Here is a 24,164-nt window from a genome sequence, read left to right as displayed (position 1 = left end):
AATGACTGAATCACGAGCCGAAGTCAAAGGGCTCCGAGTACGCCAGATGGTGTGCGAAAGACACCTATGTGACGTGGAACCTCAATTGGCTGAACTAAGCGTTCACCAGAGGGAGGACCGTTGCCAGTAGTAGGCGCTTTACTTTATTTCCTTATAAGGAGGAACCGTATTTTTTTGTCTATGCCTGATGTGGCATTTTCTATGAAATTATCTTGTACCGTAAGTACTTTAGTTAGGTCTTTAGGCTGTCAGGAACTATCTCCTGTGGATATGATGTAAGACCTTTACAAGGTCATTTTCCTGAACCTTTACGTCGTAAATATCCAAGATATTGACAGCCGGCTAACTTCTGTGTCATTCTTCATTCAAGTACTCTTATCATACTTCCATTGGAGTCTATATGAAACATGCTTTAGTCAAGTCATTGGACTATAGAGATTTATCTCCGGAGACACTTCCAAGCCTCTTTCCGTGGTTGGATCTTATTATTCACCAACCCATGATACCTCAGCTCAAACGACAAACGTCTTGCGACCATTCTATGAACATACTCCCATTCCGTACTAGGACTGCATCATAGGGATGTAGGTCAAACTTTCGAGATCATACTCTTACTCTTTTCAAGAACAATCTAAGTACATCAAGGGTCAACCAGAATCGCTCACAAAATCTTTATTCTTTCGTGTTAACAAAATCATGTCGTCATCCGGAAACAACCAGCCAAGCAACGAGACCTCTACTTTTCCTATGGACGCCGCTACCTTTCAAATGGCAGTTACAACTGCCGCAGTGGCTGCCGTAACCGCGGTTCTTGCGCCCCGTAGCGCTAACAGCACAGTCAACGCTACTGATGGGAATGAAGTTTCCAATCGTGGTATCCATCCAGGAAGTCACCAAATAGTAACGGCCTCAGGCCCGCAAAGCCAAAAACCAAAGAACAAGAAACGAAAGCATCAAACTCAGAAAGAACGCGAGAAACCCCGAAAACTTTCCATGCAACAACAGCAAGCGGAAACCTCTGCCATCCCAGTACCGAGCAGACCATACAAAGGAACACTCCCGAAGTGCTACCGGTGCAATTACCACCACGAGGGAATCTGCTGAACCTTGCAATGCAAAAATGGCAACAAAAAGGGGCACACCAAACGTTACTGCAAGAGCCTATCAAAACCGATCAACAATTCACCCAACGCCGATGGTAACCGGACTTGCTATCATTGTGGAGAGTTTCGGCACTATAAGAGAGATTGCCCGAAAAAGGAAAGAACCCGCGTCCCCATAACTCCTACTCGACGTTTCACTTCCACCACCAATATGGGTGTTGTCCATATATGTTACCAATGCGGTGAAATTGGACACCTCCAGAAGGATTGACCGATAACACAAAACTCTAGCGCAGACGGGAATATTCTCAGGATCACAGCTGCAGGAGAGCCTGCTCCGAAACCACGTTAAAAGTAATTTAGGCGTTTCATTGTAACAGACTTATAAACTATCTAAAACTAGTGCAACTAGAGTCTTACCTTTTGTGAGATCCTGTCTGTATAGGAATTCTCGTGCTGCGTATACTTGTCTTTTGTAGTATATCTTATTCGCAGCAATAGTCTTATGGTAAATCTAAAGTACTGTAACTTTGTTCATGGTTGCACGGTTGTGCTTTGTCTGTAAACGTCTTATGTTCAAATCCAACATCTTTAAGTTTCAGTATGATTTCGACATTATCATACGAATTGATTCAGTTTGATCCTCACGAAAACAGCTTCATACGTACATCTCTTTTTTCTAGATCACTTTTCCAGCGAAAACCGTCACATCAGAACGCCGAAGTACTCATTCCAGGAGTACCTATTAGTTATTTTCTTTCCGAAGAAATCCCCGAAGTACCACTCGTGCAGTACGTCAAGTTTAATCCAGGGATTCATGCGGTTGATCTATCACTGAAGAATGTATGCATAAGAGTGATATATAATCAAGGTTCTACAGGGTTACAATTGATGATTCCACTTTAAATTCATTTTCCCCGATGGGATGTGAACTTAAAGAAGAACCAGTTATTCGACTACCTTTTCAACCTTAATTATATATGACTCGTATACACGAAAGGGTGATTGTGAAACTAGGTATGAATTCTAATATGAACTTCAGGATGGAGAACTACCTAAGTACGAGTGATCACATCATCATTAGAACAAGCATAGAACCCAGTACCACTCCCGTAAACAGATTACCTTATAGTTTACACACCCACGGAGATACAAGAACAGTTTGGACAACTTAGCGAACTACACATAAATAGAATTAGAAGACTAGGTTTCTCACCCTAGAGAACCTCGGTCATATTCTTCCAGAGATCGACGGACCGCATTGCATGTACCTCGATTATCGAAGACTCCGTCAAGATTTTTCATTAGAAATCGTTATATCTGCCGCGCGTAGACAAAATGGTTGAGCAAACGCAAAGAATGAAACTACTTCCAGGAATGGATCCGGGATCCGAATATCACCAGTTCGAGTGTTAGGTAAAGATGTCCGGAAGACTATCTCCTGAACTCGATGTGGACACTTCGAGTCCGTAGTGATACCCTTCGGATAGGACCGATACGCCCATAGCTTTTATGAGCTAAATGAGTAGGGTACGTCTTTCTTACCTGGATCAGTTCGTCATTTCTACATGTAATGACTTACTAATCTACCATAGTAGTAAGAAGGAACCCACGGGAAAACATTTCCTTCAGAGGAACTTTTAGCGATGTTCTCAAAGCACGAGTTTTGGAATTGAAGAGTCAAATTTCCAAAGACACACTGTTAGTAATGTGAGAAATTATGAGCACTCTTGCAATTTGTCAAAACCGTTGAGCATTTATCGACACCAGAGACGCCGACAGTTTTTCGCCAGATTCTAGGTCTTACCGACCTACCGCCTTAGTTCATTCAGAACCCCTCGCAAGCTACAGAAACTCGTACGACTTTGACCCAACAAGGGGTGGCCTTTGACTGGGAAGTTACACAAGAAAAGGAACCTTTGAGATTCCAAGTGAGTAACCAAGTTCTTTAGGATAACCCACTCTGGGAATGGCTTAATACGCTTCGTAAAGCGTGGAAAGCTAAATCCAAGGTAGACAGGACCTCCGAGATTCTTATCAGAATCGGTCATGTGCCTCACACAAACTAAACCTACTCCGCGAACTCAGTAACGTACTTTCTACTCTTCGCATCTCGATCGTGAAACCATACCTTTCCGTTAGGACTCTTGCAAGTCCACTCATCGAGATCCTCGCCTTCGTATTAGAACCATAGTGACCCTCGACCGAGAGGTCAAGCAGACTAAGAAACACCATCGCCAGTTAGTGAAGGTTCGTTGGAATGCTAACCGAGAACCCATTATCACTTAGGTGCACTAGAACCAATCGATTAGGAAGTTTCCTCCTCACGACTCGATCATTCGTGCATACTTCCTTGCTTAAACTCTAATTTCGGGACGAAATTCCTTCTAATGGGGGGATAATGTGACAACCCGATATTTCGAGACAATGTAATGTAAAACCAATCAAATTTCAGTCAAAATATAACTTTCCTAAAATCTTATTTGGGTTAAATAAAGTATTATGAATCGTATCAAGGTTTTCGTACATATAAAGAACCCTAAAATCCGAGTTATAACGAACAAGTTATGACCAACCGAAGATTCTCGGCAAAACCGGCAACACCGATTAAACGAAAAACACGAATTTTCAATACAATAGTTTTTAGCCTTAAGTATCTAAATGAAAGTTATAGATAACCTCAAACCGTGAGCATACATAAAAAGAACGTCCAAATCTGACTTCGTATGAGGAAGTTATGATTTTTCCAAGATTTGGGTATAGCAGTAGACAGCTAAAAACTCGAAATAGAGCTCGAGATACTTTTGACCAAAACAACCTAAATGAGAATCTAAGGTCTCAACATTAGTAGTGCAACGGCGAAAAGTCTGACGAAAACGGACATCGAATGAAGAAGTTATGGATTTTAAACGGAATTATCGTGTCTCGACCCGTTAAAAATAAATAATTAAAAATAAACTCATAATTTTCCGATGAAGTCTAAACGAGAGTTGTAGATCATGTTTTTAGCTACGCGTGCATATAAAGAACGTCGAAAACAGAGCTCGTATGCGAAAGTTACGGATTTTACAAATTCGGGGTCCGAAATCCGAGGCTGTCAGGCTTGCCACGACGTGGCACAGCTTGGCCGCGACCCGGCAAGTGAATGAGAGCGCCCCATCAACGTAATAGGATAAGGCTTGCTCCCCACGACGTGGCCAACCTTAGCCATGATGTGGCACACCAGAAACAGCCCTATAAATAGAACTCTTGGGGTGCCGGGTTTAGGTGCTCCAATCTTCTCTTTCTCGCGCCGAAACTCTGCGTTTAAGCCCCCGAGACCCTCCCAAAGCCCCGGTTTTTCACCTTCAAGTCCCGAAGGGAGGTTTTGTGTTCCCAAGATTCCTGAGATTCCCGAGAATCCTGAGATTTTCCCGCGTTTTCAACTCTTCCTGTCAAAGTTCTGCTCGATTCTTCTCCAGACTATTTCAAATCGACCACTTCAATCAAGTGAGTTCATACCCCTTAACTAATGTTTTAAACTACATTTAAATGTTTTATGGGGGGGGGGATACAAGTAGAATCATGCTAGGCTTATATCAATCACATGCGATTAATAAGTAGAATTACGCTAGTTATTACATCAATCACATGTGATTAATATACAGCATTCAAAAGATTTGGCTACTCATTAGCCATTTTACCAAATAGTTTCCTTCAAGTGACTTTTTATAAACATTTTATATGTTTTAAACTCCTTTTTACACTGTACAGCTTACTCCGTACATTACCTTTCAAACTTATTTACAACTGTGTTTCAATCAAATGTTTCCTTATACTCAAAACTGTTTTATCATACTTATGCCTTCAAATTGTTTTATAGATCGACATCAAGTCGATCTTTTCTTAAAATAATATTTATGTTTCAAATGTCTTACAAAATTTATTTACACTTTTATATTATAAATTGCATGCCTCTATATGTATAGTTATATAAGAAATGTTTAAAAGACTTAGGAAGGCGATCCACCCTATTTCCTTTTCGCGCCTTGAGATGTGGTCTGGTGGGATATTGGGTATTCGTCCAAAAGTTGTTTAAATATTAGTTATATATCTTGTGTACATATATAGTCATAAAAGGTCCTTCCAGTTCAACATATGCCCTTGGGTAGCAAGGGTATACATCCATGTTCATACTTACCAAATAGATTACTAGTAAACTACCATATGGGTAGTTTAGGAAGATACTAGAACAATTACTAGAACGCTATATCATACAATGAGTCAGTTCATTCATGAGTCTAAACTACATGCTATATGAAAGAATACTCTTACATGAATACTTATACATGAACACTTTTACATAGACATTATATGGCAAATTACTATTACATGTTAGATGTCTAGATACTGTGATATAGTTCACCTTTCTATCTTTACCTTGTGATACAATCACATCATTGACGAGATATATTGGACTTTATTTCCTAGTACCAAGGGTTACTTTGAGGGACTAACCATTACGACAACCACTGTTAGCTACAGAGGTAAATGAACAATCTACGGATGTTTTAGGTTGATACCGTCGCAGGTATACATAAGGGACTAACTATTCCTAAACCCGGCTATTAGCAACAGAGGTAAATGAACAATCTACGGATGTTCTAGGTTGATACCATTTCAGGTATACTTAAGGGACTAACTAATAATAGTTAAACAGGAAAAAACCGTCACATTTTCAAGTGATGCGTACTTTCAAAACATTCGAGTCTTGGTAGAAGACTACTTTTACACTAGTAGGAAATAAGGGATTTTCTAGAGTTGTTCATACTTATACTAAATGTTTCATCAATCATTCACCAGTCTTTCATAACAACTAATCAAAGCAATGACACTAAATACTTATGATCTCACCAGCTTCAAAGCTGATACTCGCTTTCAAAATTACTTGTATCCTCAGGTCATCATAGACAAGAACCGATGCAAGGAGAAAGGAAGATGGAGCTTGTTCAAGACTTATCTTTCATTTTGATTTATGCTTTAGTGTTTATCAAAATTTGACAGAATACAATTGTATAATAATTATTTTATTAATGCAATGGATGATGTTGTTGCTTTTTTTACTACCTCACATTGTTGTTGATATTATACATGACGTCCTCCGCCCCAGAACGTTTCCGCCGTTCCCGATTTTGGGGTGTGACATAATTCGCTTAAACTAATGCTCTGATACCAACTGTGACATCCCCATTTTCACGGCCAGAAATGACCGATTTTGTTTATGCTTTATAAAAATCAGAGTTCTTCTTTTAATAAAAATGTTGTGGAATTTGTTCCTAGAAAAACATGATAAATACGTTATTAATACATTTTCGAAGAAACGTATTTTATTCATTTCAAAACATTTGGGATGTCATCGTTAATAAAGAAACATAAGCATAAACAGAACTTACATTTATTTACACTAGTGATCTATATCTCTATAAATCTCTCAGTGTAATGTGACTTCATATCAACACCTGTGATGTAAATAAACTGAGTGGGTCAGGTTGGGAAACCTGGTGAGTACATAGGGTTTTCAACCCACAATAATATAATTATTATGTTTAAACTATCAAGAAAACAACCCAATTACCCATCCCCATTATCTTCTTTATTCTTAAGGATATACCCTAAGAATCAGCTATTCCTCGTTTATTTATTCCTAAGGATCATCCTAAGGAATCGACACGAAGTCCATCATTACCAAGGCTTATAGAATATATTTGGTGAACACGTAGTCCAAAACATCTGGTAAACACTTAGTTCAAAAGTAACTAGTGAACACACTTAGTTCAAAATACCTAGTGAACACACTCAGTTCAAAGATACCTGGTGAACATACTCAGTTCAAAAATACCTAATGAGCACCTAGTTCAAAAACACCAACAGGTTACGAGCCTGCTATCGTTCCACTGGACCGTCTAGTATCATCCATAGTCGTCATCTATACTCCACTAGATGACTGGATCACTGACAACACTGATGTCTCCCATCGTGTTATCACAAAAAAACTATTTCATCTACCCATGTTTTACCCAACTCATTTTGTAGATATAAAATACGTATACAGTTTAAATCATTTAAAACATGTATAAAAATCTTTCACCTAGCATAGACAGCAAGTATTCAATCAATATGCACACATAGCACGTAATTTATATTAAAATACTTATATATATATATGTGTAAGATGAAAGGGACTATGCACTCACCAGAAAGGTGGTGTCTCAGCACTCGGACAACGCTTCGATACTCTCAAAACGACTTTTCCTTCGATAAAACCTAGTCCCAATACCACTAGGGTTTAGTCTAACGATAACTGCAACAAATTAATTAGTCTGACTATTATTATTATTATATAAGCGTTAATAACACTCAATATAACTCATAATAATAGCCTAAATAATTATTTTAAGGACCTAATAACATTCCTATAATTATTTGAAAGCTATATTAAAAACTGCCTAAGCGTAGCACACTTACAGCGAATTTTATATAAAACCGGAACTTAATTGGAGCAGCGTTTCGAAACCGAAAGACACTTTTTCTCGGGACTCCAGGAGCCTCGGGGCTTCCCTCGGGAGCTAAGGGGTTTGACTAGGGCTTAGGGGGCTCAAAATCAGCTAGAGAGAGAAAGAAATTAGAGAGAGAAAGGATTTTGGTGTGAAAAATGTGGGCAGCCTACACTGGGCGTAGATCACTACACTGGGCGTAGATCCGAAGTACGCAGCGTGTACTTCCGAAGTCGTGCCGATGTGTCGATGATCTGCTGGGGCGATGTGGGCGAAGCTGGACCGAGGAGGGGTTTACGTATGCGGCGCGTGCCAATCTCGGACGCTGGGCGTAATGCGAGGGTGATGCGTCCTTCATCCGAAGTGAGACCGTGCTCAGCAAGCGACGACTGAGATTTGGCCACGTCATCGCATCTAGCAACAGCTTCGCAAATTCGAGTTTAAACTTTAAAATTTCATAACTTTCGCATATGACCTCCGTTTTCGACGTTCTTTATATCCACGAGAAGGTGGGAGCGTACTCTACAACTTTCAGTTAGACACCATTGGCTAGTTTTGACTCGATTTTAAATTTTATATTATTAATAGGCCGGGACAGGATTGGTCCGATAAATCCTCATAACTTCTTCATCCGACGTCCGTTTTCACCCATCTTTTTATCAGTATGCTACTCTTAACGAGATCTTCGATTCTCGTTTAGGTCATGTCGGCTAAAAACCGCTCGATCGAATATTCTAATTTCGGGCTGTACACTACTTTTCTGAAACTTCGAAAAATCATAACTTCATACGAAGTCAGATTTGGGCATTCTTTTTATCGATGTTCTTAGATTAACATATTCTACGACTTTCATTTAGATTGCTAAGGCTAAATCTCGCTCTATCGTTGATTCACTATTTACGCTTCCTGGTGTTGTGTCGGTTCCGTCGCGAAACTTCGACGGGCCATAACTTCTTTGTTATAACTCAGATTTCGGCGTTCTTTGTATGTACAGAAATCTTGTAACATATACTAAAACTTGGTTGAGATTATTTATTCTTAATAATCTTTTGTCGAAAAGTAGTTTTCGACCCCAATTGCCTCTAAATTGACTAGCCCGGATCTACAAGCGTTACACATCAGATGATAAACAATACCCCTCAATATGGAATCCATCTTTGATTCTAGAACATCATCTCTTTTATCCAACACGCCACCTGGACTCAACTCAACTCGAAAGTTTGGTCCTACCCGAAGTAGGAACCATTCGTCCCAATGACCCACTCAAAACATGACTCGTACCCCGCAACTCATGCGTACTTCACTTATCTAATTCCTTCAGATTGCGATGACCACACCTTACTCAAAATACAATGATTCCCGATCGTTGAGGAGACCCCGGTCTCGCCCCTGGTCCGATCACCAGGCTCCCAAAAACTCATAAATTAGGGCTACTCAAGCCTAATACTAATTTGTGTCATGCTCTAAACAAGAGTGCTTCATCATAACAACCCCTCGCTAACTAGTGTGTACTATGGCTCCCCATAGCATCACATCACCATCCTCTCTGACTAGTGAGTACTACGGCTACCCGTAGCATCACAGCACCCTTTCTCTTACTAGTGAATACTATGACGCCCCATAGCATCACAACACCATCTCTCTGACCAGTCAGTACTACGGCTCCCCGTAGCATCACAACACCCTCTCTCTGACCAGTGAGTACTACGGTGCCCCGTAGCATCACAACACCCTCTCTTTGACCATTGAGTACTACGGCTCCCTATAGCATCACAACACCCTCTCTCTAACCAATGAGTACTACAACTCCCCGTAGCATCTCAACACCCTCTCTGTTATTGAATTGCAGCTCTTCGCGGTCTCACTCCACTGACTCTTACCACTTCACAATCTCACTCTCAGATCGACGTCACATTGCGATCATTTCTCATGCCTACGTTTCATCCATAGATAGGTTCGCGCACACCCATCCAGGCTAAGCAACACTACCTCGGACGACCAGCATCGCGACAAAACCTCTTTTTCTCGATGCAATTCACATTCTCAACATCCCTTTGATGTCAAATAGCTGAAAGGCCTCTCACCAAAACCATAGACACTTAAGACCCCCACTTGGCATCTAAAGCTCACAACTCAAAATAATCCGAGATTTAGGACATTGAACTCAGATACCCCGAAATACTCCATCTTCCGAATTAAAACACAAAGAAATTGCCAACGACTCAAAACACGAAGATGACAATCCGAAGCTTCCTCCTCTATTGCCCAAAACTCATGCTATAATACCCATAATGACTCTAAATTTGGTTGACTAGTCAACTTCTTTCCTTCTCATACTGCATATATTAGTCCATACTCTGAACCAGAAACTCTCAACCGCCGAACTAACCTTACAAGCCAACCACCTCGAATTCACCATTTAACCTTGAAGGATTCCTAACTACTCCAAGGTCTCCGATCAACGACTACTTGTTGTGGAGACACTTACCCTTTCTCAAACACGTACCACATGCATTATGTCACTCTGCACCTCTCCTTGACCAACAATAACCCTGGTCTCAGAAATCCGCACCATATGCCTCTCTATCCAGATCTCTAACCGTTCTTGGATAGCTCTCTGATCCTTTAAGCCAAAAGACCCGGTCCTCCCCCACTTAGGGTTCGAAACATCACCGATTGGTGCACTAACACTCTATCCCTCGGAATGCCTCCACCAGCAACATCGCACCTAATCTCGCAAGGTGCTATGCAACGCTCGATGATCTCCTCGGCAGAGATCGAACAGCTCCAAATACCCAAATCTCATAGAAAATCCTCAGATGTTACCATCATGACCGCCTCTAAGCATTCAGAATCTCACATCGTACCCTCAACGGACCTTCCAAATGTCCAGTATCAACCCTGACTCCTAATCTGGAAATAATGAACTATCATACTCATCATCCTCGACTCCTCGTCCCACGCTCCGACATATCCCTTATCATAAGAGTAGAAACCACATTTCCACTCTTTATATATATCAAAGACAATAAGAGTCACCACCCTGATATACTCCCCTTGATTGTCCAACATTGCAGCCATCACATGCGCTACTATACTCCAATAGGGTGTATCTTGGTCCTTAACCGTCTCAGTCCCCACTGACAACCTGCTCAAGCTATATCATTCCCTCGTGACAAATCTACTTCCAGATACTCTGATTGAAGATCACCATCAGTGCGATCCCACAAGGTTCACCCCCAACTCAGAAATTGAAATCTCAACACCTTATCATGTCTCCCTCTGAAATGGAAATAGCACCACTCGGGTCACAGAAGGTGACACCCCTGCTATCGTTTGGTTACCCAGCTCAGACCGTATTCTTTCATAACGTGTTGACCCTACTCATATCTGAGTTTTGAGACTCTATTGGCATATCACCAACAATCCCTCTGAGCTAACTCGATTTCCCTATCAAGGGATGTCCCACTAAAACTCGTTCATCCTGGCCTCCTGGCCCATATTCTATCTCATCCATTCATAGATTGACCCCAACACGACAGAATAACTGGAAAAGCACAAACACTATCCGCTACGAAGCATGGAACTCGAACCATCACATCACCACTCGCTATGTCGCCGATCATGGTACCCAAACCATGATATCACCTCTCGATCTGCTACTGATCATGGTACCCCAACCATGACATCACCTCATGATCTGCTATTTAGAGCCTCTAGAATACTCCCTGCATCAAGTATGGTCCTCTGCACGGACCACTCCAGATTTCCTAAGTAGCTGATCAACCTCCTCTTCACCAATCTCAACATGCGTGCTCGCTCCCTAGAAAAATCCTCTAATCTGTCAGCGTACTCTCGTGACTAAGGACACTTCCTAGCTGAGAAACTCCTTATGATGCCAATCATCTACCTCCTGAATATCATCACATTCACTTGGTAGCTGACTCCCATCATCGGGAGTCCCACAAAGCACGAAGCAAGCAACATTCGGGCATCGAATAAACACATATAACACGCCCTAGGTGATAACTCCATTAGCTCTACTCATACCCAAAATATATCACCAAACTCTGCAAAACTACCCCCCACGGGTATCTAGGTACTCTCTTAGAAGGCTCCACCAATGCTCTTCTAGGTATCTCTCCTAGATTACTCCTCTACTCAGATCCCTCTTTACAAGGATTCTTGCTGGATACTCTTACTCAACACATACTCGAAAGCGCATCAAAGATAACAACAACTCCAAGGCTAAGGCATCACAAATCAGACCACTCTAGTCCTAATATATGAAATACGTAGCCTATCTCTAGCATGCATAATATCTCATAATATCTCTTATAACATAAGGTAAGGGTATTTTAGGAAATCACCGTTCGGGCTCTAGCTGATTGTACACACTACTCTTTCTCGTTTTCTTTTTAGAAACTCTTGCTCGTTTTTAGAAAAAAAAAATCATTTATTTTGAAAACTTTCCTCCATTCCTCAGTTTGAGTCCAGATATACCCGAAGGTGCATCCGAATACCTCAAACCAAGGCTCTAATAGCAACTTGTAACACCGTATATTTCACAACAAATTTTATTTTTAAAAAAATTATAATTCTTAGTACATATTTCAAAAAACATCATTTATTAAAATCACAAAACATAGCTCCATGTTTAATAAAATGGTAATCCAGGATCCTCTTAACTCTTTCTCTGGTGTGTACAATCAAGCTCGTGCCGTCCCACGATACAAATAAGGAAAACTTGAAACACATAACACATAACACGGTAACCACGAAGCTTAGTGAGTTCACCAAAATACCACATACAACACATACGCCACTCGAGACTACTGTACGACCCTCCGGTCGATGTGTCTCAGTGGGACCGTCCAGTCCCGTAGCTTGTTGGGCCCTCTTGCCCGGTTTAAATCATTGGACCCTCCGGTCCGGTCTATATCATTGGACCCTCCGGTCCGGTCTGTATCATTGGACCCTCCGGTCCGGTGTATACCATCATATAACATACATATATCACATAGCACACAACTCATTTGTAACATATAATCTTGTACATAGCACATAGGACCCTCCGGTCAACATATAAATACCACTCTAGATAACGTATAGTGAGAAGACTCACCTCGGATGAAGACCAACTCCTATAATCACTGCTGCTACACACCGGACTCTAACTCTGTGCCAAACCCACAATAAATCTCAATTAGGAGCTAAGTCCAACCTCTCACGCATTGGTTCTAAAGATAGACCACCTAACAGCCCATTAATACCCTAAGCCCATTCGGCCCACCAAAGCCCAATAATAAATGGGTCCTCATACAACCCGATTCCCAACACAAAAGGCAAGCCCAAAAAAAGGGCCCCAAAGCACATATATACACTCTGCTCGTCCAAGACTCTACGCATGAAGTCCAACTTCAGGCCCAACACTCAAGGCCCAAAACATCACTTAGCCCAAAAGCCCACAGAGGGGTTACGCAGGGTGTACCTCCTTTGGTACGCTCATCGTACGCAAGCATGCACAAATCTGATCGGGGACCTCAGCCCAGTATGTGGGGCGTACTAGGATTACGATGGGCGTACTCTCAGTTTTGCTTAAATGAGTTTTTGTGTCTTAACTCGTTAAGAGCTTAACATATCTCTTGGATCTGGACTTCCTAACATCTGCTACTCCATAAAGTTATCGACTTTAAGCGTTTGCATGGCTTATAAAGTCACAACACATGAAACTCTTACGTCCTTAACCGAAAATGCATATAGCTCATGCATGGGTTGAATCTCATGATCAAGATATCATTTTTATGGTTCCCCGCCACTAAATACGCTTAAAAGGACAGGTCATTTAGCTCTGGAGTTCACCAACTCACAAAGTTCAAATCTTGGAACATAAAACCCTAAAATGGACCATACTAAGTATAGATCAAAAAGAATGGTAAAGCTTTGAGCTTTTTTCCTTCAAATGATGCTCTAGCCCCAAAAAAGCTCAGATCCATGGCCTTAACTTCAACTCCATTCTTGTTCATGCTCCTTCTTAACTCCAAAGAGCCCACAATAACACATACAAGCTCAACATGGCCACCCACATGCTCAAGAAAGATTATTTTAAGGTTTGAGAGGGTTTAATGGCTGAGGAAGGTGGCCAGAAATGAGACCATCACATCCTTTAAATAGGGATACCACTTGAATTAAGGTTTTCCTTCAACGCCTAGTACGCCTAGCGTACCCTCTGGTATGTCGTGCGTACTGGGTGGTCCATGCACCCAATCCATGCTCATAGGTACGCTAAGCGTAACCATACATATGCCCAGCGTACCCGATGCTACTCATTTCTCCATAAGGATTCAACTTTCTGTAACTCCCAAACCATCATAGCTTCTTTGATATAACTTCAGATTCTCAAGATCCTGATTTCTATGGACAGGTGACGAGATGCCTTAGGATACCAGCAACTCGCCACAACCCGAGACTTCCTCATGCCCGGTTCGTGGCGCACGAACCCTAATCATGGACAATCCGAAATGGGACATTACAATAATCCTAAAAGTAAATACGAGTGGACAATCCCAACTCGTTTGTAGAAAATGCACTAAAAAATATGCCCAATGACGCAACACTTTATGTTCAACAATCTCCCCATTTGCGTCAATTGAGATCATAGCCCTTCAGTTCTTGATTCACTTCTGCACCTCGTAGATCTTTGGAACGAAGCTCAGTAGCAGCTTGGGAACCTAGATATACCACGTGATCGTATCAGAGAAACGTTTCAAGTCATCCTTGTGGTTGCCCTTGAAAGTCGTAACCAACTCCAAAATAAACTCCAGACAAGTAGTAGTATACAAGTATTTGTCTTCAAGATGAAAATATAGCTTCTGACGTTCTGCTCTTGGATGATCTCTAGACATGTACACAACAAAACATTCTTCCTGTTAAATTTTTCCTGGTTTAAGCTTCTCGAAGTTATTCGAAGCTTCCTTAGGAACAACACTTGGTTTCATCCTCAAAACTGTAGCAATATCCACATCCATCGTTCCAACCTCCTGAATGTAAGACTTGATCATAAGTTGGATATGGATCATCACAGGTTCGTACTTCTCCTTTTCTCTTAGCAACATGTTGTATAGCACTATCTAGTCATGGGGGTTGAGGCATGACAGGTTTGCGAGTGTGAATTCGTAGGCTTGACATGTTGATCCTCTTGCAACATTAAACTTTGCACTAGGGAAGCCTTCGGTCTTGATCGACCCAGTGAATTTCACAGTGACAATCTTGTGAATACTCCAAGTCTCATGTGGAAGCTTCATGTGCTTAAACTAAAAGGAAAACAACATCTGATCAAACCTTTTTTCTGTAAGGGGTGCATCAGCAACATTCACGAAGTCATGAAACCTGAAGGCCTTTAGAGTAAGTGGAAGGACCAACTATGAATCCTTAGAATTTTCAACTTCAAAGGATGCAACTGGATCCAACCAATATTGGCTCGGCAGATCCACAGCTTTATTCTGAATCCGCTTCAGGGTCCACTTGGGGAATAATATCATTCGGCTTTTGATTGTGGCCTCATCTTTATCAGCCTTTTCCTTTTATTCTGCCTCTCTGACGATGCGAGCATTTTCGTCCAACTCTGCCTCACGAGCCTTCCGCCTTTTAAGCTCAGCTTCATCAGGCCCTTCGTCTCCTTCATCATTGATAATGGGTTCATTGTTAATTAGCTTTTCTTTACACTTGGTTTCTTTCTTAATGATAGGAGGATTGACTGGAGCTTTGGGGGTTCATTCAATTGAACTTTGGAGCCACCTTCACCCCTTTGTTGTGAAAACGACACCGATTTCGTAACACCTTCCAAACAGTGCAACATAGCGCACACCGGGCGTAACTTCTCAGCCAGATTCTTCTTTACAGTGATGGAGATCATGGGATCACGAGTCTCAATGATATCAGAGAGCAATCTAGGAATATCGGAGATACAACTTCTAGTGACAGCCGTCTCCGAAAGCAAATCATCGGCCTGCTTCTCAGTGTAGTGAAGCTTTGTTTCCAACACTTTACATTTTTCATCTTTGATGGTTAGAGCATCCATTATTTTTCTCTCCATCGCCAGTTCCTCCTGAAGCTTTGAGATCTCCGCATTGATGGAAGACTGGAATGCTTGATTATCAGACTGAAACTCCTTCCAAAGATCAACAAAGTTCATCCTTTCCGCTTTAAACATGGCACCAATATTATGAATTGCCTTGTTCGCAGTGACAGTGTTGGAGTTGTAGGTAGTCTTGTAATCTTCCATAAACTCTATGGTGTCAGCAATTAGTTTATCGACGTTTTCAGTAGTGGATTTGCAGACTTTAGCTGAATCAAAAACTTCCATAGTCATAATAGAGGTGTTAGCAGCATGTTCCATTGTGAGCCACTCAAGAACGGACTCAACAGCTGCTTTGGAGTAAGCCTCAGAAGAAGAAGCTTTGGATGCGAGAATCAACTAGTTGATCTTCTCATGAAGAGATTTGAGTTCCCCCTAGCAGAGGCTTCATCTTCACTATAAATCCTTATTTGAAAAGGAATGTAAGTGAATTCGCCCATATCATCTTCATCATCTCCGAAAATAATGTCTGGGTCATCGATGCGAATGGAAGAGATGGGTTGAGTAAAATGGCTTGAAAAACCTGAAGCGTTAGCCCCCATATCAGATACATTAACTGAACTTATAGGTGCACTAGAGGCTTGGGGTGGAATGGTGCATTCTGTGAAGATAAGGATTGAAACTGGAATAGATGTTGGTGGTTGAGATGAAACAGGAGGAGGACAAGATTTAATAGTAATTGGTGTAAAGGTGGTTTTTTTTAGGGAGGAAGGAGGAGAAGGAACATAATCATTGAGTGGTGGAGTTACCTCATGAGTCGGGGGTGGAACTTCAGTGCGAACAGGAGGTTCGTTGTGAATGTGTTTGCTACCCCTTGATCTTCAGTGCGAACTGGCTGATTCTCCTCGATGCGAATCTCCGACTCGGATTCGGATTCAGAACGTTCGCCTTCACTCTGTTATGGAGGAGTGGGAGATTTTTTCCTTTTATCAAGTTGCTTTCTTCTCTTTGGTGCAGCAGTAGATGCAACATGAGCCTTTCGTTTTTTTGATGGAGTTTTCGCACCCTATGAAGGTCCTTCTTTGGTAGCATCTTTCTTGCAAGCTTTCATCGACCCTCTTCCCCTTTTCTTGCCTTTGTCCGCCTCAACCAAGACTGCTTGGAATTCAGCAGTCATTAGACAAAATCTTGAGGGAGTAAGAGTACGATAACCCTCAAGGATTTTGTTGGTGGCAGGCACATCAAGAAACATCGCCTCCGGTATTGATCCAATGAAGGAAAACATTGAAGCATCCGCCACAATGGTGTCAGTAGTATGAAGTGTTGCAATAGGATCCATCAGTGCGTCATACATCACTGGAATCTTGAGTTGCTGAATTGCTCTGTGAACGATGACTCTCTAGAATCTTGCACAAGAGATCTCACTGTGACGAATAGCCGAGTGAGTGCTCTGGATAACTTCAGCCTAGAGGATGGAACCATAATCAACATTTTCTCCGATATAAAGACCATACATTAGAGCCATGAAAAGCTTTCCCTTGCAGTCACTAACAATGACCCTTTCAGAAAAGGCTTTAAACAAGATGGTGAATAGGACATTCCATGTAGGTGGAAGATTGGGTTTCTTAAACTTGGAAACGGCAGTAAGAGTTTCCTTGTACCCCATTTGATAAAACATTTCCAAGATAGAAGCATTAGAAATGGTTTCTAGGTTGACCAAGTTATCAGAATGAGGAAGCCCTAACAGAGTGCAGAAACGGGCTTTAGAAATACAGGTCAACTAGTTATGGGTGTCGAAGTATATCTGTTGTTCATCCTTGACATAGTTGGCCATTGTGAATGCCTTGGAGAGAATAGAGATCGGAACATTCTCAAGTTGAATCAAAGAAATGGTGAGAGGTGAGCAATCGATAAGAGGGAGCAAGAAAGGATCATACTTAACTAGATCCAGATCGATGATGAGGTTTTGGTGTTGCTTGATGGCCAGAAGAGTTGAACGAGCAGTTTGTTCGTGAACAAAAAGATTCTCAGATGATCCTGTCATTAATGAAGCTTTGAGAAGAAGATGAACAGTAAAGAACTTTTTGATCGCCAAAAACTGCTTTAAGAACTTTGAAAGTCGTAATAATAGATGGAACCATCAAAATCTTTATATACAATTCGACATGTGAGAAAAATCCGGAAAGAGAGTGTATCGATTACTGAATCGTCGCCTGAAAAAGCGCGATGTGACAACTGTGAATTGTCAGATACGTGCATCACACGGTGTAGTAATATATATATATATATATCCGTTCATCTTTTCAAGCACCCATTTGAATTCTTATCTTTTAAATTATGTTGTGTCAGCTCATCTCCATTCACAGTTAAGAAAGCCCTTTTGATTCATACAAAAGTTCAAAGGCACGAAGGTGGGTACAACTGCGAACCTGAAAAATTATTAGTAACCACATACAAGATTTTTTGAAAATCACTCTGTCACACCCCGAAAACCGAAGGCGGAAACATTTCCGGGGTTGACTCCACGTTGAGTATCAAATCCAATGCAAATACTAAGTAAGTAAAACAACCATTACATTACATAAGAAAAGTTTTACAGTTGTTTCAAAAGTAAAGTTTGTACAATTGTGATACATAGTATATATAAACAAAATGAAACGGGTCTTCACGTACTCCGTCTTCAAACAAAAAGGATCTTCGGGTACCTGTTCTAACGCTGACCTGAGAACACAAGCGGTTTAAAAATCAGCATAAAGCTGGTGAGTTCATAAGCGGTTTTTGTTTGTGAAAATGTTCAAGTTTCCTTTCTGTTTTTGAAATGTTATGTATACCAATAAAATCCCATATTTTCTTAAAGTTGGTTGTTCTTTCACAAATGTAAAGTATAGTAAGTTTCTACACTGAAAACATGTCTACTCATGTGAAAATGTATAGTTTGATTATCCGGCTTGTTAAACTGTTCTATTTACTTATCATGTATTCCCAGGAAAGTCTCATACTTTCCTTATTGTATGTTACCAAATGTAAAAGATGTAATGTTATACAGTTTGTTACACTTTCTAGTTATGTAGGAGTTACCCAGGAAAGCCCCATGCTTTCCTGCTTTTTGGTTTTCAATGTGAATGATGTAAAAGATGTAAAAGATGTAAACGTAGTTAGATTCCATGTTTTCCCCCAGGAAAGTCCCATACTTTCCTGAATGTTGGTTACTGTTCATGAAAAATGTAAAAGATGTATAAAGTGGTTCATTATTACTTTAAGTAAATCTCTGTTATCCTAATTGCGAGTTCCATAACCATACGATGGACTAAACCTGTGGCAATAAGTAGTCCACATGTGGCAATAAGTAGTCCACATACTTATGACTTTCGTCACCCTTGAACCATTTCGGTTCGGCTGTAGCTAGCAGCCAGGTGTGGGGTAGTCAGCCCCGTATAGATCTATACACTCAAGTCACGCTCTCTAAATACCAGAGATTATGGTTACGGGTGTAGTCCTCCACTCGCGTATCTCTGTGGAGTGTTCGCTGAGGATGTGTCTCCAATCATACAGGATTAACAAATTTACTAGTAATAATATGATAGTCCTCTACTCGCGTTTATGTGTGGAGTGTTACCGACGACAAAACAGTGTACAGATATTACATTCAAATGTCTAATGTCATGCTTTTAACTGATAAAATGTGGAAAGCCATTTGTGAAATATATGTAAAACATAACAGTTTAAAGACCTAGTTCATAAATATATGTTAAGTGATCTGGATGTTCAAATGGTTATCAGCTGTAGTAATCAGTTATAAAAGCATATGGAATATGAAACAAACATTTGAAAGCATGTTTTGAGTACAAGAATTTCCTTGTACTTTGCTTGTGTTCCCCCTGAAAACAGTGAAAACAGTGAAAAAGGGTAGGGGTATGAACTCACCAGACTCGGAAATGCGTCGGTTTTGGATACTAGACATTGGTTCGGGGTTTGATTACTCGCGATGTCCCTATGTAAAATGAAATAATGTCCATATATATTTAATTAGGGATACATTTTCTAATTATATGGAACATTACAATCCAACGAGGTTAAACTCCTCAAAACAAGCGTTTGGAGTGACCCAGGTGACATCTTCAGACGTGTAATGGCACTAGGGACTTGGGACTTGAGTTTACTCCCCAAGAGTAAACATTTTAAGGAGTTTACAGCCATAAAACACACACATACATGAGTTTACGGCCGTAAACTCACGTGGGTGTGATTTTGAGTGTTTAATGGCTTAAATGGACATGGGGATTAGTGGAATGGATTTCTAAAATGCCTTGGAATGGATTGAATGGAATTATATCACTTAAAAGGGAGTTTACGGCCACAACCTTGGAGTTTACGGTCGTAAACTCACCCATGGCCAAGAAAATTGATTTAAGCTACAAAGGATAATCACATGTGATTCTAACTAATTTTCTAAAGCTTGGTATGATTTTAGAACACCATTAGACATATTTTTAGGAGTTTACAGCCTAGAGGCATGTTCTATGGCCGTAAACTCTCCTATAATCATGAAAAAATTAGTTTTTGATGCTTAAAACAATTACATGTGATTCTAGAAATTTATGCAAACCATTAGAGTGAATTTGATGCATCATTTAACAAGGTTTTATGAGTTTACGGCCAAGGGTATGTTCCTAGGCCATAAACTCCTATAAGTGGCATTTTTGATGTGTTACAAACCCTTAAACTATTTTTAGATGCATCTAGATTTTACCACAAGGCCATTGGTTGAGTTTCAAGGCATTTGGACATGTTTAAGGGCACTTAATCCCCCTTTTAGAGGAGTTTACGGCCCAAGAAGGTACCTTAATCGTAAACTCTCTTTTGTCCCCCAAAATTCATGTTTAATGAGTTCCAAGTCCAGATTGGCAAGCCTTAAGGTCATATCTAAGTCCCAACTATGATTTGGAAGGGTAATTTGGCTCAAAAACCCCATTTTGAGGAGTTTACGGCCAAGCTTGATCCTTGGCCGTAAACTCATGTTCTTGGTCCCAAAACTAAATTTAAACATCAATTTGAAGGCTAAAGAGGTTGGATAACAAGTTAGGGATGTTACCTCTTTGATTGGAAGCCTTAAATCTTTGTTTTAGACCTTTGATTATGGATGAGGAGAGAGGTTGGGAGAGTTTTTTGAGAAAATGGCCAAAGGCTTCAAATGGAGGCTTAAGACACATTATATAGTGTCTAAGTTTTGGACACGGTGGAATTCTACCCGATACCGGCGTTAGACGAGGCTTTTGGTCGTACCCGATTAGGTTGCCGTAACCCGATACGGTAATTTCTAGAAATATTCTGATCACTAAAGTTGGGTGTTAAAATGATTTCTAAATGTATTAAGACACCCATTAAGTCATTTTAGATACGTACAAGTTAATGACTTAATTAAATAGAAGATCGGAAATCGAGTTTGGAAACGACGGTTGGTTGCGTGAATTGTACTACGAAAGAGTTACAAGAAATGGTACGGAAATTTCGAGTTGTTACATTATCCCCCCGTTAAAGGGAATTTTGTCCAGAAATTCAGAGTTTAAAAACACAAAACAAGATACAAATCATGGATCTGGAAAGACTTGTGGATACTTCTGTTTCATTGAATCTTCTCGTTCCCAAGTGAATTCCGGTCCCCGCTTGGCATTCCAGCAAACCTTCACTAACGGGATGCGAATTTGCTTTGTACATTTGACTTCTCGATCCATGATTTCGATCAGATCCTCTACAAAGTTGAGGTTTTCATTGATCTCGATCTTGTCTATGGGAATCGTTAGGGTTTTATCGGATAGGCACTTTTTGAGATTTGAAACATGGAAGACAGGATGAATGTTACTGAGTTCATGAGGTAAGTGAAGTTTATAGGCAACTGGACCGATCCTGGAGAGGATCTCGAAGGGTCCAATGTACCTTGGATTAAGTTTCCCACGCTTACCAAAGCGTACAGTGCCTTTCCAGGGTGAGACTTTTAACAGGACACGGTCTCTAACCTGGAATTCTAGTGGTTTCCGACGGTTATCAGCGTAACTCTTTTGGCGATCACGTGAAGCTTTTAGTCGGTTACGGATTTGAATGATCTTTTCTGTGGTTTCGCGGATGATTTCAGGACCAGTGAGAGCACTGTCAGGGACTCGACTCCTGGCTAACTGTGTATCCCCTACCTCGGCCCAACACAGAGGGGATCTGCACTTACGACTGTATAGGGCTTCAAACGGAGCAGCCCTAATGCTGGTGTGGTAACTGTTGTTGTACGAGAATTCGATCAAAGATAGATGTGTGTCCCACGACTTTCCAAAGTCAATGACACATGCCCTAAGCATGTCCTCCAGGGTTTGGATTGTTCTCTCACTCTGTCCATCGGTCTGAGGATGATACGTTGTGCTCATATCTAGTTTGGTTCCAAGGGCTTTCTGAAGGGACTGCCAGAATCTGGAGGTAAACCTGCTATCTCGATCAGAGATAATGGATACAGGTACACCGTGTAGACGTACTACCTCCTGGATGTAGATTCGCGCGAGTCTTTCCATCTTGTATGATTCTTTGATAGGAATGAAGTGAGCGGATTTTGTCAAACGATCGACAATTACCCAAATGGTATCGTACTCACTAGAACACTTGGGCAGTTTGGTGATGAAGCCCATGGTAATCATCTCCCATTTCCATTTGGGGATCTCGGGCTGTTGGAGCAGACCCGAGGGTTTCTGGTGTTCAACTTTGACTTTGGCACAAGTCAGACACTTGCCCACGAATGTAGCTATTTCAGCTTTCATGTTTGGCCACCAGTATTGTTTCTTGAGATCCAGGTACATCTTGTCCGAACCTGGGTGAACAGAGTATTTGGTTCTGTGTGCTTCCTCCATGACTATTTCTCTGAATCCTCCGGACTTCGAAATCCAGATTCGATCCATGAAACAGTGAACTCCGTCACTTCTGATCTCAAGTTTCTTTTCCATTCCTCTCAAGGCTTCATTCGACATGTTCTCAGTTTTGATGGATTCTAACTGGGCTTCTCGAATTTGCATGGGTAAGTTGGAATGGATAGTCATCGTCTGGTTCTTCACTTTGTGGCCTGCACTATCCTTTCGGCTAAGGGCATCTGCTACCACATTGGCCTTGCCGGGGTGGTAACGGATTTCACACTCGTAATCATTGAGTAGTTCTACCCATCGCCGTTGCCTCATGTTTAGGTCTTTCTGATCAAAGATATGTTGCAGGCTCTTGTGATCAGTGAAGATCGTGCACTTGGTTCCGTAGAGATAATGTCTCCAAATCTTCAATGCAAAGACTACGGCTCCTAGTTCCAAGTCATGTGTGGTATAATTGACCTCATGTGCTTTCAGCTGTCTTGAGGCATAGGCAATCACCTTTCCTGTTTGCATAAGCACACAGCCTAAACCTTGATTAGACGCATCGCAGTAGACAACGAAGTCCTCTGTCCCTTCGGGCAAGGACAGAACAGGCGCGCTGCATAAAGCTTTCTTCAATGTTTGGAATGCGGTTTCTTGTTTATCATTTAAGCAAAAGGGTACACCTTTCTGTGTTAGAGTGGTTAAGGGTTTGGCGATTTTGGAAAAATTCCGAATGAATCTTCGATAGTAACCGGCGAGACCCAAGAATTGACGAATTTTTGTGGGTGTCTTCGGTGCCGACCAATTCTCTATCGCTTTAGTCTTGGAAGGATCCACGTGAATTCCCTCCTCGCTTACCACGTGACCAAGGAAAGTTACCTTCCGTATCCAGAATTCACACTTGGAAAATTTCGCGTATAGCTTTTCGGATCTAAGGGTCTCCAACACTAACCTCAAGTGTTGCTTGTGGTCTTCTTCGCTTCGGGAGTAGACGAGGATGTCGTCAATGAACACAATAACGAACTTGTCTAAGAAAGGACAGCACACCCGGTTCATCAGGTCCATGAACACAGCCAGTGCATTGGTTAGACCGAAGGGCATCACTACGAACTCGTAGTGTCCATACCGAGTCCTAAAGGCTGTTTTGGAAACGTCGTTCTCCTGGACTCGTAACTGATGGTACCCTAATCGTAGGTCTATCTTTGAGAAGTAGTTGGCTCGCTGGAGTTGGTCGAAGAGATCATCTATTCGCGGAAGAGGATATCGGTTCTTAACGGTCAAATTGTTCAGCTCACGGTAGTCGATACACATCCGAAAGGATCCATCTTTCTTCTTGACAAACAGTACCGTAGCTCCCCAGGGTGAGGAACTCGGTCTAATGAATCCTTTACTGAGCAACTCATTAAGTTGACTGGATAACTCCTGCATTTCTGCTGGAGCTAAACGATACGGAGACTTCACTACTGGAGTAGCTCCAGAAATTAGGTCAATACGAAACTCGACCTGACGTTCGGGAGGAATTCCTGGAAGCTCTTCAGGAAACACATCAGGAAAGTTACAGACTTCGGGGATGCTCGTG

The sequence above is a fragment of the Lactuca saligna genome, chromosome 4 (assembly GCF_052625555.1).
Source record: "Lactuca saligna cultivar CGN05327 chromosome 4, ASM5262555v1, whole genome shotgun sequence".
Taxonomy (NCBI): domain Eukaryota; kingdom Viridiplantae; phylum Streptophyta; class Magnoliopsida; order Asterales; family Asteraceae; genus Lactuca; species Lactuca saligna.
The sequence above is the reverse complement of the archived record's forward strand: the minus strand, read 5'-3'. Positions refer to the sequence as shown.